Below are 17,547 nucleotides of genomic sequence, written 5' to 3'. Positions count from 1 at the left end.
CAATTACCTCTTCCCAATTCCCGGTTCACCAAAAACACTTAAATTCCTAACCTCCAAAAGGGTGACAACGCACTTGTAACGCCTTTGGTGTTTCGGGTGTCCCTGGACGGCGCCGATTACTTACCATCACGTGATACATGAGCTTGTTTGCCCGCTTATGCCATAAAAATAGTAACGTGAACTCCCTAAGTTAGCTCCTATGATACCCACGGCAAGAGTGCGGGTGGTAAAAAAAACAAACACAAACGTATAACCCAAATAACTACTAAACGAACCACTTTAGAACAAACAACTTAACAAAGCCATTAAATCTTATTGATTTAACAAAAATAAGATCTTTGACTCTGACTTTGACTTTGACATTGACTAAGTAACTAATATAATCTTGATATTATTAATTTCGATGCTCGGAACATCAGAAGCGAAGCAATTATAAATAATAGCAGCGTTATCTAGTGGCGGTATGTTGCTTGTTTTATTATTTCCGTTCAATCCACACCGGATGAAATAGCGTTATAATATTTAGGGGTCTATAAGATTAAACGTGTTTCTTATAGGTTTTTAATATAAGTGTTATTTTTATACTAACAATTTTTTTAAGGGGTGGAAAATCATTGAATGACTACTCCCGTCTTGAGTGAGGCGAGAAGGAGTGTCTGACTCTTACTGCCTAAAACCACCTCTTTCCTGCTTTTCGAAGCTCCGGTAAACCCGCTAGGCTGTCCGCAGCTCATAAAAACAGTCTATAATGCCATTACAAAAAAAAAAAAAAAAACCATTGCAAAAAAATACTGAAGTTTAAAGTGCTACAGAACCCAACTCTGAATACGTTAAACCTTTTACTAACCACATTTTTTGATATATCAGAATCGATTTATACTATCGTATGTTAGTATAATTATTTTTCTGCATTGATTAATCTAATTAAATATACTACATGTTTATATGTACTTTAAACACTCAAAACAAGAACTCTATTTAAACCAAACCAACTTTTATTTCCAAACATATAAAGCTCATTTTAAAATAACAGGGAATTTTGAATAGGCTTCGCTGATCATAGGAGTAAATGAAATTGAACCGTGTGTTTAATAGGGAATAAGGTTGTTTATCCTAAAGCTGGGTAAGCTTAAAGTAATTTATATAGATGTTATATCATATTGATGAATGGAACTGGTTGGTGTTTAATCTTGTGCCATATATTTGCTATGTTTGTGTCACTTGTTAGTCATTTATTTGTAGTATAGTAGCCTAGTACTCATGATCCGGAGCTGCGGACTACCTAGCGGGTTTACCGGGGCTCTGGCTCGAAAAGCAGGAGTAGGAACAGGGTGGTTTTTAGTCAGTAAGAGTCTGACAATCCTTCTCGCCTCGCCCAAGGCAGGTGAAGTCATTGGATGATTTTCTCCCCTCAAAAATAAAACCAAATGCCCATGGCCATGCGTGGCGGTCTCTGGATTGATTTTCAGGTTGGCCAAGGATAATTAAATTTTACTATTAAATCCCTTGATGATTATTGAATGGCAATTGATTTCGTACTTCATCACATTAATATTTATGTTTGTCCGTCATTCACGCTGAAACTAATTTTGGTACACAGGCAGAGTATGTTCTGACTTAGGTGATAGGACTTTTTATCTAGCATGAACGCGGGCGAAACCGCTGGCAGCATGTCGTTATACAATATACTATGCTTGATTTTTCTGTAAAGGTTTTAATATCATTTAAGTAAATCAGGCTATCTATTTGAAAATCGCATGATTTTGGTGCGGTGGCTGGGCAACTGGCTGCTACGCAACGGGTAGCGGGTTCGATTCCCGCACGGAGCAACTCTTTGTTTGATCCACAAATTGTTGTTTCTGATCTGGGTGTCATGTGTATGTGAACTTGTATGTTTGTAAAAAAAAAACAACCTTAAAAGCACTATAGCATTTTACCTTGCATTTTTACCAAACAAAACACACAATTCACTAAAAGCCATAATAATTAGATAGCACCGGGGGAAAACGAAAAGAAAAAAGTATACTATACTATACAGTAGGTGCCCAAAAACCTCTAATTACACTTCGGAACACGTACCACGACAAATGTACACCATATTTTTTACAAGTAACGATTGCATTTTGACATTTATTGTGGGCATTAAGGAAAACGATATTTGCCACAAATAGCAGCCGCATTTTCGCGCACGATGTGAATTCATAAAATGGCGGATTACGGTCAACGTTTGACAGATGTCGTTGTTTAGATATTAATTAGTTTTTTTTAGGTACGCGTGTGTTTTATGTTTTTGGTCAGGTTTGACAAATGCATGCGTTACTTTTGTCATTTTAATCTATGATTAATGCAGACATTACTTTTTTAATGAAAAGCGAATAATGTTTTATTTTCTTCTATTAATCGTTAAACTTATGTATCGTTACTTATTTAAGTGTGGACCGGCTCAACACTGGTGAAACAACGATTGCGTTGTGTTTCTTTGTGTGAGTGAGATTACCGGAGGCCCATCATTCAATCTTCCCAATTCCCGATTAGGTACCCACCAACCCTTAAATTCCCAACCTCCAATAGGCCAGCACTGCACTTGTAACGCCTCTGGTACTTCGGGTGTCGCAGTGATTGCTTACCATTAGGTGGCCCGCCTGCTCGTTTACCAGCTTAAACCATAAAAAAACTTATGACAAAACCGAACAAAAGTCTACATTTGGGTGTCAAAGCATTTGTTCATAAAAAATCATAACATTGCCTCTTCTAACTCATATCTACACAATTTTTACCAAATATTTACAAATAACTTAAATTACAATATTTACCAAATATTTACAAATAACTTAAATTACAATTTTTACCAAATATTTCCAAATAACCCATACCAATTAACAACTAAACCACTACACAGCTCACAGGAAACAAATTTAGCAAGGACTAAACGCGATTCGCAAAACCATTTTGCAATACTCGTTCGTGTATTAAAGTCCTTTCGAAGTGAAGGGATAAATTCTTAAAGGCCTCGCCTACTAGCCGGGTTATTCGGCACGTCTGCTTTGACTTTGCCCAATACGTTGCTAAACCTAACCTGTTTACAGTGCAAGACAAAATTATTGGGCAAGATGTGTTTTGTAAAAAATTGTTTGTGTGTTTTATGAAGTGATTACAATTATTAATATCGCCGACTGCCACGTTCATTGAATAGTATCCATTGATTCCTGTGTCTAGTCACGATTTAAAAAGATCAATTCATCACTACGCACCGTGAAATTGCGATTTGTATTATGTTTTACTGTTTCTGTTATGACTACCCTGTTTTTTTTATACGGAATATCTTATTTCCAGAGACCGAAACAAAAAATACATTAAAATACTTTGTCAATCGGTTTTCAATAAATTAATAAAAAGAAAACGTTGTCCCACACTATGATATTCTCCTGTGTCGTGTGTGCTATTACAAACATATAAGTTCACATACATATGACACCCAGATCAGAAACAACAATTTATGGGTCACACTAAGGGTTGTATCGTGCGAGAACCGAACACAGAACACATTACGCGGCAGCGGGTCACCCAGTCACCGCGCTAACCGTGCAGTCAAATTCCAAAGTCAAAGTCAATTGAATCCAAGAACTCGACAATCGCACTTGAAACCACTAGATCCATAAATATAGCAATCGTTTATGATTTTTAAAATAAACATTATACTTTAAATTTTCCTTCACCTCCATAAAAAAAAGAAAAACATCGCAAAACAAGATGCCAATCTAAATACCAAAACAGTGTAACTAACTGTGATGACGTACCGCTAGGAATTCTGCTCACATCGTAAGCATAATGGGAGCGTGAAGATCCATGGTAACCTTATTGCAATTGTTATTGTGATTGTACGGAATCCCACGACCATGGGTACTCTACTGACATGGAGAAATATATGCTGACTGTTACTACTCAGTAGCTTGATGATAGTTCTTTGGTACAAATAGCATTTACTTACCTACCTACATTGTAATCGTAGTAGTTGGCTTTGTTGCTGTACTCGTTTTGCATTTCTTTGAATTTTGATGCACTTTTATTATAAAGTACACTTATACTTATATTTTTATTTGTTAGTCAGTATCTGATGTACATGGAGTATTGTAACTTTCATGAGACATACTAAATTATTAATTATTATATTGTTATCGACTTAATCACGTAACTTAGTAGCAGCGCGTTCATGAATATAAGCCTCTAACTTGGCTTGAAACTTGTCGAGTTCCTTGTCAGACGTGAGTAAGTCGATAACATAATAATTCATTTAGTATGTCTCGGATCACCGATAACCTGTAAGGTAGTCCGCAGCTCCGGATCAGATCCCCAATTTTTTATCACCAGGTAAGTTAGGTATTAGTCCTTTATAACAGGGAATATGCTTAAAACAGGGAATATGCCTAAAACAAGGAATATGCGTAAAACAGGGAATATGCGTAAAACAGGGAATATGCTCCGAACAGGGAATGTGCTTCAAACATATTTATACACCTCTGTCTCCACTTATCCACGGGGAAAGTATAACTTACAACTACTAACGACTACCTTCAAAACTGTAAAAGCTAATTTAACAAGACCGCGTTATATTTCATCAGCAATTAACTCATAATTGCTTGTTGTTGTAAAACAATGGTTAATACAAATTGTAGCTAATCATAATGTAGGTGCGCGAATCTCAACATTAAAAATGAAAGCTTTCTTGGTGAAAGTGAGAGAGCTACTTCATTTTGGCAAAAATATTAGGTCATGATTTTTCTTTTTGATTTTATTTACTATGTATCTTCAATTTAAAGGTAGGTAATATGATTGCTGTACTTAATATCATTATAAAAATTTTACTTCTCCAAGTAATAATAATAAGCATTCATACAATATTACACTTTGGATCAGGCGATCTTTCACTTTTGTTCGATTTTCGGGTCGGACAAAGGTATAACTAGGTTTTTTCCGGTTTTTCGAAAATTTCTCAGTAGTAGCAAGGAGTCTGGAAACTTGGCCAGTATATGGCAATAAGCTCACCGCCTATTACATGGGACTTGCCTATAACAAAAATGATGAAAAGTTGGTGTACATTTTACAATAGCATTATGCCATAATGTGCACCTCTGCTTACCCCTGCAATTGATGCGACTTTCAAAGTCTATGCTATTACTAAGATTTTTTAAAAACGAACAATAAACCTTAACCTAATTCGCTTACAAAAATGACAATAACAATGTGGTACTGTTATGTTTGGCTTCAAGTGTACAAATGATAATATCGGGCAACCGTACTAAGATCTACACAGTAGGACATTGAAACAGATTCAGCTTTGCGATAAAATGCACTGCGCTACACAAAGATTTGTAGTTGTAGCTTTAAATACTTTCTTATATGGCATAGTATAATAGTACTTCCAATTTTTTTTAAAAGATGTTACTCCACATTTGTTCTTGCTCCTGTGTCGTGGGTGCGTTTACAGACATACAAGTTCACATACACATGACACCAGACCCGAAACAATAATTTGTGGATCACATAAAGAGTTGCTCCAGGCGAGAATTGAACCCGCAACACGTTGCACTGCAGGGCAGCCCAGCCCAGGTTGCTCAGCCACCGCGCTAATCGTGCAATCAAAATAAAATAGTCAATACTTATCAAAATAGTATTTGAACTTAAGTACATAACTGAGTTAAGTAACCATTAAGTGACTCTAAGTACGGCGGTAAATCTATAATCTCATATAAATTAGAAATTGCAACTGAACTAATAATTCATAACTAAGTAATTTTAAAGATTCGTAATATCAAACGCAGTATCCTAGAACGAGTTTTAAATAACCATAAAAAAACGTCTTAACGACATTTTTTTGTTGCCAGGAAATAAAAGAAAAAAATATAATATTTTTACGTTCGTAGTTAAAAGAGAACTAATTGCTAAGATTACTGTAGTTAGTGTTGCAAGTAATGAAAATGTAATTGTGTAGATTATAAATAAAAAATCTCGTTATTTTAATGGTTTCGCGCACGCGTGTAGGGTTTCAGGCTCGATGGAGTAATTTGTAAGTAATGTACTGTAAATTGGTAGTTGTTAATACCTTGTCATAAGAATAATTGCTGAGCTCATACTCAGCAGATTTTCTTATGATTTATATTACGGGGTTCCAACTCAATACTAAACGGTTTTGGCTTGATACTCAGTTCGATAGAATGCAAGAATATGCTATTAGTTATTGATCTTCTCAGTATCATGTAATTTACAATTAGTACTCTAATAAATATTTTTATTCTAACTTTCGTGAGCAATACTAAATTAATTATTATGCTATCGACACGTTTCAAGCCATGCTAGAAGCTCATATCATAATAAGTAGCATTGCGAATTTAGTTAAACAATTACGCGAGACAGCCGCTAACATAATAAATAAATAATTAAGGGTAAAAAACAACATGGTAACAAATTTGTCTTTTGTGTACAGTGTGCTTTTTACAAATGTACAAATTCAGGTGTGTTTCTATTCAACACTTTGAACAAAAAGAAAACCTTATGCTTGAAAACTATGTTAAACCTCACACTTAATTTTAACCTGAACCTATTGTCCACAATATCCCAACAAACTAACATAAACGAACTAAATCAATCAAATAACAACAAAATAATTTCCAGAACAAAAAAAACAACCAAAACTGCATTCGCATTCTTCATCTGATAATCGTCCGATCGATGTGCAAAAACCTAACGTGACGTGGCGTGACCAAGAGATACCAGAATATATTTTTATCTCAAACAAAAACTGGAATCCTGACAAGTACTCAAGTCATACCACATAAGTGTAAAAGCGGTTTTATATTATCCGATACGATTTCGCTGTAGCAGTATCCGACACGACGTACGTACTATGTACGATGCGCCGCAAGACGTTAGGAAATGCCGACGTCATCTAGATTTTTTTATATAATAATTTGGACGTGTAAAAGAGCTCTTTTGTAGTCTATTTACAAAAATAAATTCATTGTTTCATAGACGTCCACTCCTGAATGCAGGAATCGACCTGCATCCACCTGCTTCTGGCAAGTTTTATCTGGTGGTCCATTCAGTATTCAGTTTGTTCTTGCTACGTATAAAATCTTTACATTGTCCGTTCCGATGTCAGATATTAGATCAAATACTAATACATTATCCGCAGTATCGGAAGTGAATATTGTGTTTTATAAGTAAAATACATGAATATTAAATATATAATTCTTTGTGTGCAACACTACATAGTATAAAACAAAGTTGCTTTATTTGTTATTTGTGGGACTTAAATCTTTAAAACTACGCAACGGATACCGTTTTTTAATAGATAGAGTAATTCAAGAGGAAGTTTTATATGTATAATACATGCATAAGATATCACTATTGCAGAAGCTGGATCGGGTCGTTAGTATCATAAAAGCTATTAAAAAAATTGTTGGTTCACAATGATTTTGTTGTAATCATGACACGAAAACAGCACAAGATTTCGCTTTTCAAGATTCTACACCGATACCGGATCGGATACTTTAAAAGCTGCTTTTACGGAAGACAGAGATAGAAAAGTAAATATGTATAAGTGTGACAAGGACGGCAGATGTCGCGTGGCCATACAGGATAGTTCTAGGTTCGATTTTTTTATCAGTTACTTGTTTTGCACACCTGATGATTGACTCAGGTTTCGCAACGGGAGACGATTCATCACGGTTGTTTTTTGATTATGGGGTCGGCAGAGGCAACAGGTTTTGTGGTATTGTTATTTTGAAGTTGTAATTGTATTGTGGATTCAATGGTTTTTAGTTTAAGTATTAAAGTGATTGCTTTTACGGAGATTGAACTTGAGATATCAAAATTCAAAATCGCTATTATAATTATTGATACTTTTATATATTTAAAATCTTATTTTTTTTTAATTCGTTTATTCACGTAATACATACATATAAAAATACATACAAAAATCCAAACTGTGAGCCAGTTTGTTGGCGATAATGGCGCTCTTTAATTTACAATTACACACCAGTTTAAATGTTTGTCACGAAACTAGAAAAAAAAAACAAAACACTGAGTTTTACACTATCCAAAAATTAAACCTTCAATACACAACGCAAGCGTTGTTTCACGTCAGTTTTCTGTGAGGCCGTGGTATCACTCCGGTCGACCTGCTTCATTCGTGCCGAAACATGGCTCTCCCACACAAAATATACAAAAGTACATAAAGATGCAATCGTTAGAAACAAATTAGTTATCTCAAAACGAAACGTATACAAAACGAGTCCAATTTTCATAAATCTTACACAGCAACCTCATTTAAAAAGCGAGATTAATAAAATATAATACAAAAGTAAAAATAAAAATAAGAATACGGTGCGCAAAAATAACTTCCTACAAGGAAAGGAAATAACCAATATGCAAAGAGACGAATGAGATTTCAACGGAAAAAATTAAGTATATTTTTCTCCCACTTTTTTATGGTACCAGGAAAAAAACATTAATGAGAATTTCCTTCGCATTTTTTTTCATTTCTTATAAGTCATTATTTTGCAGTTTATAAAATTACGAAAAAAACCGCAAAAGCAACGATTAGTTTGTGTTTTAATCTTTATAAACATTTTTTATGTAAAAAAGAAACATCTTTGATCACTGAATCTAAAAGTTTATAATGTAGCACAAATTAATACTGATTAAAGAATCAATCTTAAACAATTAGGACCCTATATCATACAAGTGAAAAAATCTTTCCTCACGCAATGAAAAACAAAATATTTTGTACAACTTTTATTTAAAACATTATCAAACTTTTCACTAACAATAACACGTTGCTTCCCCATCAAAACAAAAACAAACTAATTGTCTAATCAACATCCAAACAAAAAAAACCATCATCCAAACAAAAAAAACACAATTTTCAATATCCACCCCCATTCCTCTTCACATACTAGACCGCAGAACGTATCGTAACAATAATAGCTTCAGTACACAGTAACAATCCGATTGAAAATATCGTCTGACCAACTGTTCCTATATTTTATTCAACCCGCACCAGACCAGGCCAATTGTTCACCAAAAAAAAAGAAAACAGCCCAACTTATATCTGCATCCATTTCTTTATCCTCCAAAGAAATTTATAAGTCATCCAAACCCTCATACTTAACTCCTCATTTCTTGAAGAAACTCCACACAAGAAAAATTCATAGAACTATAAAGAAAAATTACCAGTAAGATCAAATGTTTGAACCGAAGAAACCTACTCTGTGTCCAGTCTAAAGGAAAAATTTCTTATTCGGAACGCGCACGTTGATAGTACGGTGGTTCTACCTCGTTTTTGAGGCTCTGCAGTGATGGGGAACAGAGACAGACATATACGTTTACGCTTTGTGAAAGAGAGACAGAGGTATTATTGCACCGGTAGTGAGGAGTGAAAGAGATCAATAATGAGACGCACGAGGAGTTGAAAAGGGATTTCAGATTAAGGTCGTTGTCGAGTCAAAGAACAGGTTAGTGGGAAATTTTGTAGAAGTGCTGTTTTGGTAGAATAGTTGGAGGCTTTATAGTGAAGCCTCAGTGATGACTATGAGAAGTGTCAAAGACCAAGGAGGTATTAATAAATTAAACTAAAATTATCTTTATTAAGTTAATAAGTGTAAGTAAGTTAATAGAGAAGTGTTATTGGGGTTGTGATAAGAATAATCTTTACCTGTTGCATCGTTCAAAATCTTTTTGATATTCTAGAACGAAAACTATGCTTGATTACATTATAAGCGTCATGGTTAAGTAAGTTTTGCTATGGAATATACTTTGATTATTGTATACATTAAAAATATTTTGGATAGGTTTTAAAACAAAAAAAAAAGTAAATATAGTATAGCATTTGATATATGATATATGAATATTAAGTATTGACAACATAGAATATTACAGTAGAGTAATCATAACTGAGCACGTATTTTATATTAAGTTTCATTCAAGTATTTCGAAAAGCAATCACAACAATCATACCTATTACCTTTTTTTGTTTTTTTAAACAAACACATATAAAACAAGTAAATCAAGAGCAACGCTTCACTTCAAATGTTCTGACAAACTTTCACACACACGGTAGGTAGAAAAGCGCCCGCCATTTCTACAAAAGTCTGCTCTTTGGTGCTCAGCCTGGCCGGGCGAGCGCAGCTTTACATACACCCTCAGTCAGTGGCTGAACGTCACGGGCGTCAGTGTGTTTTTAGCTCCCCAACGCGCGTCATTACGCGGCATTTTGAAAAAAGCGAACATTAAAAAAATATTCCCAAAAAATTAACAATTCAGTGCTATTTTTCTGTGAGTGCGTGTGTGAATAAACAAGAGATTTTTCTAGTTTGAAGTGGATGATTATTACCGTGGATTTGTATAGTGTTGTGTCGTTTCAGATGTTGGATTTTTAATGTAAAAGATTACAGGATTACCCAAGTAATGAACGTTTTGTTTCGTGATTACGTAGCTAAAGGTTAGTAGATTATTTTACGTGAAAATTTATATATTTTTGCGCGCAATTCTCGCGTGTTTTGCTTGGTTGAAACGCTTTTATTTTTGTTATGAATAAAATGTGTTGACGATGCAGTGTTTTTGGACGATACGTCGAGAGAGAATGCCGTTTCCATGAAAATTCGGCACCATTTTTGGGTTGTAAATATGCGCGTGTTCTATACATATATATTCTCGTTTTATAATAGAAAAGGTGGCTTGTTTAAAGCGGTTGTATAAGCAACAAAGATTCGTTGAATTTTCAAAATGTGTGAGAAAATTATGAAGCTTTTGTGCCACGCGTTTTCTAAGAGAAAATTCCCTAAGGATGACGGTTCTTCCTCTAATATTGTGATGGGATATTGCCTGTATATAATATTCACCAGTTTTTTTCTACAACCAGTTTAACTGATAACAAAGTGATCCGATATTTGGAACTGTAAAGGCAAAGATACCAACATTTTTACGTCTTGTTTTAAAGGTTATAGCTATCCTAGAAAAAAATGAGTTCAAGGCTCTTTGCCAGTAAGCTTTGTACTCGTAATACTCATATTCATTTTCAACTTTAGCAACAATGTACGTACATATTTCCCCTGGTGTTCAACATAAAATTATAACGTTCCAAACTCATTAACATAATCACAACATAGAAGTTATTGTGTCAAAACATTCTGTTGGCGTAAGGAAATTATCTTTTGTATACACATGCTAATAATTTTGCGGGTATAAGCAGAGTTTTAGTTAATAAGTCAGTGTTTGTTGCGTTGAAGGCGTGTTGTTTGATAATGAATTATTATCAACAATATTATTGCGCTTGTTTACTCCTAAAGGCATCGGTAGAGGTGTGGTTTATTATAGTACTTGCACTAGTGTCTGTTATGATACATACATAACCTCACGCCCGTTTCCCATGGGGATAGGCAGAGACAATGCAACACCAATTGCTACGAATCTTACATACCTCTTTCGCTTCATCGATAGTCATTTGTCTTATTACTTCAAGTTCTTCTCGTCAGTTCAAGGCACTTATTTGTCTATTATGATATTAGTTATATAGTTAGGTCTAACCCGCATTGAGCAAGCGTGGCGATTAATGCTCAAACCTCCTTCGTGTGAGAAGAGGCCTTTGGTCAGCAGTGGCCACTTATAGGCTGGTGATGTGATGTTAGGTCGAGCCAGGATTAAAAGCAAATACCGGCTTCAAATCTGTCCTTTAATAGTTTTCTAAACTATGAATAGACTTGGGCACTACTGCAAAAGTAATAACGTGTAGGTAGGTATTAATGTGTAGGTACCTACCTAGAAATAATTTTGGCTTTTATCGATTGCCGACTTATCACTTTCAGTTAATAGTTATACAAACTATTATTGTATATATTTATTTATTAATTTACACTTCTGTATATAACATACGATGTCTGACTTAATTTAAACCTTTTGCTCTAGATAATTACAGTTGATAATCGTAATGCGTTATCTTTCAGTAATAATGTATGAAATAATTTTCCGAATAGCAATTGAAACAGGGAACCGGTACTTTTATGGAACAAAGTAAATTATATTCAACCAAATTACACAGAATTATGAACAATATATTACTATTGATTATTAAATATTGAAACTTTATGGTAATATACTTTGACTACATTCAAATTATTTAATATACACCTACGTGTAGTAACATTAATGGAATTATATTATAAGTGATTCCCAATCGTTGTAATTTATAATTCTTGTATTTTTTTTTTGTCAGTCTGTTTAATATTAGTGTATAACCATAACCAGAGTATCTTCAATGACTGATTGAATAGGTTGCTTTATGGGCAGACGTGCTCCATCGTAGGCCGTATCATCGCTTACTACCAGACGAAATAGTGGCCAAATGAGTAGTTGCTAGCACGGTTTGCTCGGTGGCTGGACAACTGGCTGCCCCACAACGTATAGCGGGTTCAATTCTCTCACGCAACAACTCTAGGTGTGATTTGTATGTGAACTTGTATGTTTGTAAACACACCAATCCCCACACGAGAAAAAGTCCAAAGAGAGATAAACAGTCACTGTTACTCTGTCTATTCAAAATCTAAAAATAAAATTCTAAAACGATTTATATTCAAACACTTAATTATACTCAAGTTGATCGATCATACAGGTAAAACACAAAAGAACTAAATCCAACCCACTTAATGACAGACCAAACAGAACCGATCTCATAATTACATGGTGAAAAAACTACAAAAAATTGGTTCTTTTGAAAACACGACATCAAACAAAGTCGTAATTATAATTACTTAGTATCCAAACTATGTAAAGCAAAATTAATTACGGAGTTGGTTTGTTGGTCGCAAATACGACAGGTAAGCAAGTGATCTCTGTTTTCAAATCGCGTAAAGCATTGTTGAGATTTTTTTGTGATTTTCGCAAAAGGCTTGGAAAAATAGAGAGTTTAGTATTGCCAATGGCAGGTTCCTATGAAGATATTAAAACATTACAAAATATTACTGTTATAGTAGTGCCTAGATCAATTCATAATTTAGAAAATTCTTAAAGCACAGAATTGAAACCGATATGTGGTTTTAATTCTGGCTCGAAAATACGATTTACCTACCGTAAATCGTCACGCCTTTTATCCCTGAAGAGGTAAGCAGAGGTGCAATTACGGCATATAATGCCACTGTACAATGTACACATACAAACTATGACTAATATCATAATAGACAATACTGCATGTACTATAACCACACCTCTGCCGATCCCTTCTCTGTGGACGATCTGTACCTGCTTACCTTAAGATATCAAAACTTGCTCACTGCTACATGACATTCATGTCAAAACTGAGCAAAAGTGCTCAAGTCAAAATAAAACTGTTGAATAGCACCTCTGCCTACCCCTCCAGACATAAAACCTATGGCTGTTATGGTATGAAACTATAAACAGTGGTTACATACAAGGGTGTATTTCAACTCGCCCCCTAAATCTCCCCCCAACTCCTCCCTAACTGCCCCCGGCACCTAATTCAGAAAAGTGTCACGAGTTTCACTGACGTCAGGTGAAAAATGTCGACTTATGTTTGAAATACTCAGTTATTGTTTTATATTGAGGTGGGTTTATGTTTGTGCTTAGGTGTTTTAGAGGTCATCTGTGGGTTTATCGAGCAAAGGGTTTTTGACGGCAATTTTTAGTTTCATTTGCAGAGGTACCTAATAGGAATGATGTCGGGGAATGAAAATTAAGAATCTATTCAGTCCCTCCGCTAGGTAATGAAAAAAATATTAGGCACGTATTTTTTTAGATAGAACTTAGATAAAACCAATCAAAGTTTAGAAGTGGGAGCAAATACGTTATTTTTACGTATAGAAGTAACGTCACGCGATATTTCAAATCAATATATCTTCAAAAGTATTTGTTTTCGTAAGAAAGTAAAAATACTCTACTAGATAGACATTAAAATGAAAATTAGTCATCTACCCTATTTGAAACAAACAAGTCTAACAGCACCACACCTCGCAAAAAGCCCTATTAACGAAACCTAAATCGTTAGTGTTCCTAGAATCTAGGTAACACAACAAGCTTTTTATATAGCCTTATAAAATTATAGCCTTTTAGCAAGCTAATTTATGGACGCTACTATAGGTCGACGAAAATCTTTAACGTCACATTCAATGGGACGTTGTTCGAATATTTTCAATTGATTTTCCAAGTTATCCATTAATTATTTTCAGGTTAATGTAAATTCGTGATTTTGGTGTTAAATTTTGAATGAATGGTGTTTGGTCGTTAGTGGGTTATAGTATTGGTTTTTTGTTGTAGCTAAAGTGTTGTATTGTTGGGGGTTGTTGGCCTATGGTAGCTGTTGTATTGGTTCTGTTCTGTTGGTATTGTTGCGAAAAAAAAGGTTTTTCGGATCACGAACTTTGGCTTCATTAAAAAGGTTCGTTAAAGTATAATAGTTTATTATGTACTTACTAGATTGCCAAAATATAAAAAAGGGCCAAAGAAAGAAAAAGGTGTGTAAGATTCGTAGCTATTTCCGTTCTATTGTCTCTGTTTATCCCCATGGGAGACAGGCGTGTTATGTATGTATGTAGTGTATTAGTAGAACTAGATTCACCTCTTGGGCTTTGCTGACATGTGGTCAAAGAAAAAAGAAGTAACCTCCATCATATGCTGTTCTATTGTCTTCAGCCTTTTATCTATCTCCAAATCTCGCAAAGCAGGAGTAGGAACGGGGTGGTTTTTAGTCAGTAAGAGTCTGATACTCCCTATTACCTTGCCCAAGGCGAGAGAAAGCATTGGATGATTTTCCCCCCTTAAAAAAAATGTATACCCAGATATAAAATCCTTAGTCGATAAAAAGACAAACAAACATACGAACGAACACGCTTTTGCAATTACAATATTTGGAAGGATCCAAAAATATTATGAAAATCACGTACGTACCTCAAATTTATCGAACCCACCCCTACTTTAATGAATTTTATCGTCCACCCTAATTACAACACTTAATGGTAAAATTATTAAATTACTCTTTATTAACCCAATAACATAACATCACGGTTATATTCCATAAAAGAGTATACAGAAGTGTAATACACTTTTCGCTGTTCATGTTTATGGGTACTACGTAATAAAGGGCAACCCTATTACCATATATCGGCCATAAATTCGTTCTAAGTACTACTATTAAGAATTTACAAATTAAAACTTTCAATATTTTTGTTCCTTGAAGGAGGGGTTAAATAATGTCAAACTCACTTTTACACACACCTAGGTTCACAATTGGTCAGTTTCTTAGGTCAAAAATAAATTATTTTGACTTTTAAATTCAATCTATCCCAAAAAAATAAAATAAAATAAAAACTAATTAAAATTAAATGTGTTATTTGATGCAAAACTTTTATGACGCTATTTTAGTGCAAATCTCTTACAAAATTCATAGAAAAGGAACAAACGAAATGGTGGTACGGGTAATCTAATAATCACCTACATATTGATATTTGACAGCTATGAGTATCAAGATTATTATTAAACCCGTGACATTTAACGGTCTTTGTCAAAGGGATAATTAAAATTATAGATATATTCCTTTAGCAGTCTCTTATGACACCCACCTCAAGAACAAAGATGATAAGACAAATATATTCAATCCTGTCATCCCCCACAGCTAATGACTGACATACAGACAGAACAATTGGGTAGTTTCCTAGGTCAAAAATAAATTATTCTGACATTTCAATATAATTGTAGGTTTGTCTGTGTATTATGTCTTTGTGAACCTATACACTACACCACTTATTACTGCTATATATTAAGTTCAGGGTCAATAATTTGGGATTAAATGAATAAGATGGTAATACGTGAAACACAGTAGATATATTTCCTACGTGCGCCTACGGTTCGGCGTTACAAGCGACTGTCTGACTGGCTCTATACTAGCGTACTCAACGCAATCAGTAAAGTCAGCATTTGTGTCCCTACATAATGAAATATCCCAAAATAATCTTACTTTCATTCATTAGTTTGATGATAATATACTTATTTATTTAATTTTTTTGGTGAATTTTAGAGAAGTAAGTAATTAAGTATGCTAATTGACGTAAAAAAAATATGACGTCAAAGTTGAGATCTCCTACAAAATTCATAAAAAAGTAACGTTTTTTGACATTTCGATGAAAGTATTGAATTTGACTAACTAGTAGGAAACTACCGTATTGTATTCCCTTCACAAAACACAAATATTATTATTGATCCTATAAAAAGAGTGGAAGGCACAAGTGGTATCAATAAAACGGTATCCAACCGAAGTTCTCAAGCGATGGAACATCTGATCGGGTGCGGTCTCAAAAACCAGTCGACTTAGAATAAAAATAAACAGCCGACACACCTGTTGGTCAATTATCCCAGGGCACAAAAACCCGCTCCCAGTTTTAATAGCTAGTACTAAGGGTTCTCGTTTCGAGGTCACCGCTTGGTCGGTTATCACTCGAATTGAATTTTAATTTTACAAGATTTTATTTAGCTTGAAATGTTTATGATGTTTGTGTTTTTTTTTAACGTTGCCCCACACTAGGATTTTTTTCTGTGTCGTGGGTGCGTTTAGAAACATACAAGTTCACAGTATACAAATTTAATGATACCCAGACCCGAAACAACAATTTCTGGATCACACAAAGAGTTGCTCCGTGCGGGAATCGAACCCGCTACACGTTGTGCGGCAGCCGGTTATCCAGCCACCGCGCCAAACGCGCAGTCCATTGTATTAAATATAAATGGATACCATGATGCCTAATTGAATTAAGGATTTTATTATGATGAAATACTCGAATGGATAGTGTATTATGGAAGTGCAATTATTTTAATTTACTCACGTATGTATTATAAGTGTCATTATTAGATGGTGTAATACATATTGATATTAACATACGTGTTCCACCAATTGAATTATTATTTTCTGTTAATGTTTTCATTTCATTACATTTAGTTTTTCAATATAAATGTAGGGAAACTCGAAAAAAGTAATGTGTGTAAAGGAACAAAATACAACCATATAGTCATTGTATTGTCGATTTTTAAAATGCAATTGCTAATTGAACCAACGAAACAATGTAACTAAGAATTGTATTGTGAACCTGATAGAAAAAGAGTAACCTATACAGTTTCTTGCTCATTCTTCTCCATAGGGATATACACTTTGGAACAAGCAAATAGCTTCACTAGAGGACCGACAGATAGACGTTTATTTTTTTTTATATTGTAATATTTGCTTTAACGTTCAAAAGTGCCTTCCTGGTCTATTTGAAATAAACTTTGACTTTACTACAAACTTATAACGCATAACAAAAAATAATGAGTGAGAACGGCTATACCAAAGTGATAATCGATCGAGTTTCGTTAGTATATGCCCATACTAATGTCAAGTCCCCTAGCTAGGGATACCTTTTACAAAATCAAGGTACATTTTGCAGTATCACATTTTTAGTTAAACTTTTGTTTTTGATGGAACGTTCGACGTAAAGTGCTAAGTTCGATTTTTAG

At 34.4% G+C, this 17,547-nt stretch overlaps 1 protein-coding gene across 1 annotated transcript in view; it reads left to right on the top strand.

Moving 5' to 3' along the window:
- The first annotated feature begins 10,194 nt into the window (after positions 1-10,194).
- LOC118276846 (irregular chiasm C-roughest protein) overlaps positions 10,195-17,547 on the top strand; it is a 123,680-nt gene continuing 116,327 nt past the window's right edge. The window contains exon 1 of the mRNA XM_050699782.1: positions 10,195-10,498. The gene's annotated coding sequence lies outside the window, so the exon portion shown is untranslated. The remainder of the gene's footprint in view (positions 10,499-17,547) is intronic.

The sequence above is a fragment of the Spodoptera frugiperda genome, chromosome 17 (assembly GCF_023101765.2).
Source record: "Spodoptera frugiperda isolate SF20-4 chromosome 17, AGI-APGP_CSIRO_Sfru_2.0, whole genome shotgun sequence".
Lineage (NCBI taxonomy): Eukaryota > Metazoa > Arthropoda > Insecta > Lepidoptera > Noctuidae > Spodoptera > Spodoptera frugiperda.
This window is presented reverse-complemented; position numbering and strand designations above follow the sequence as displayed.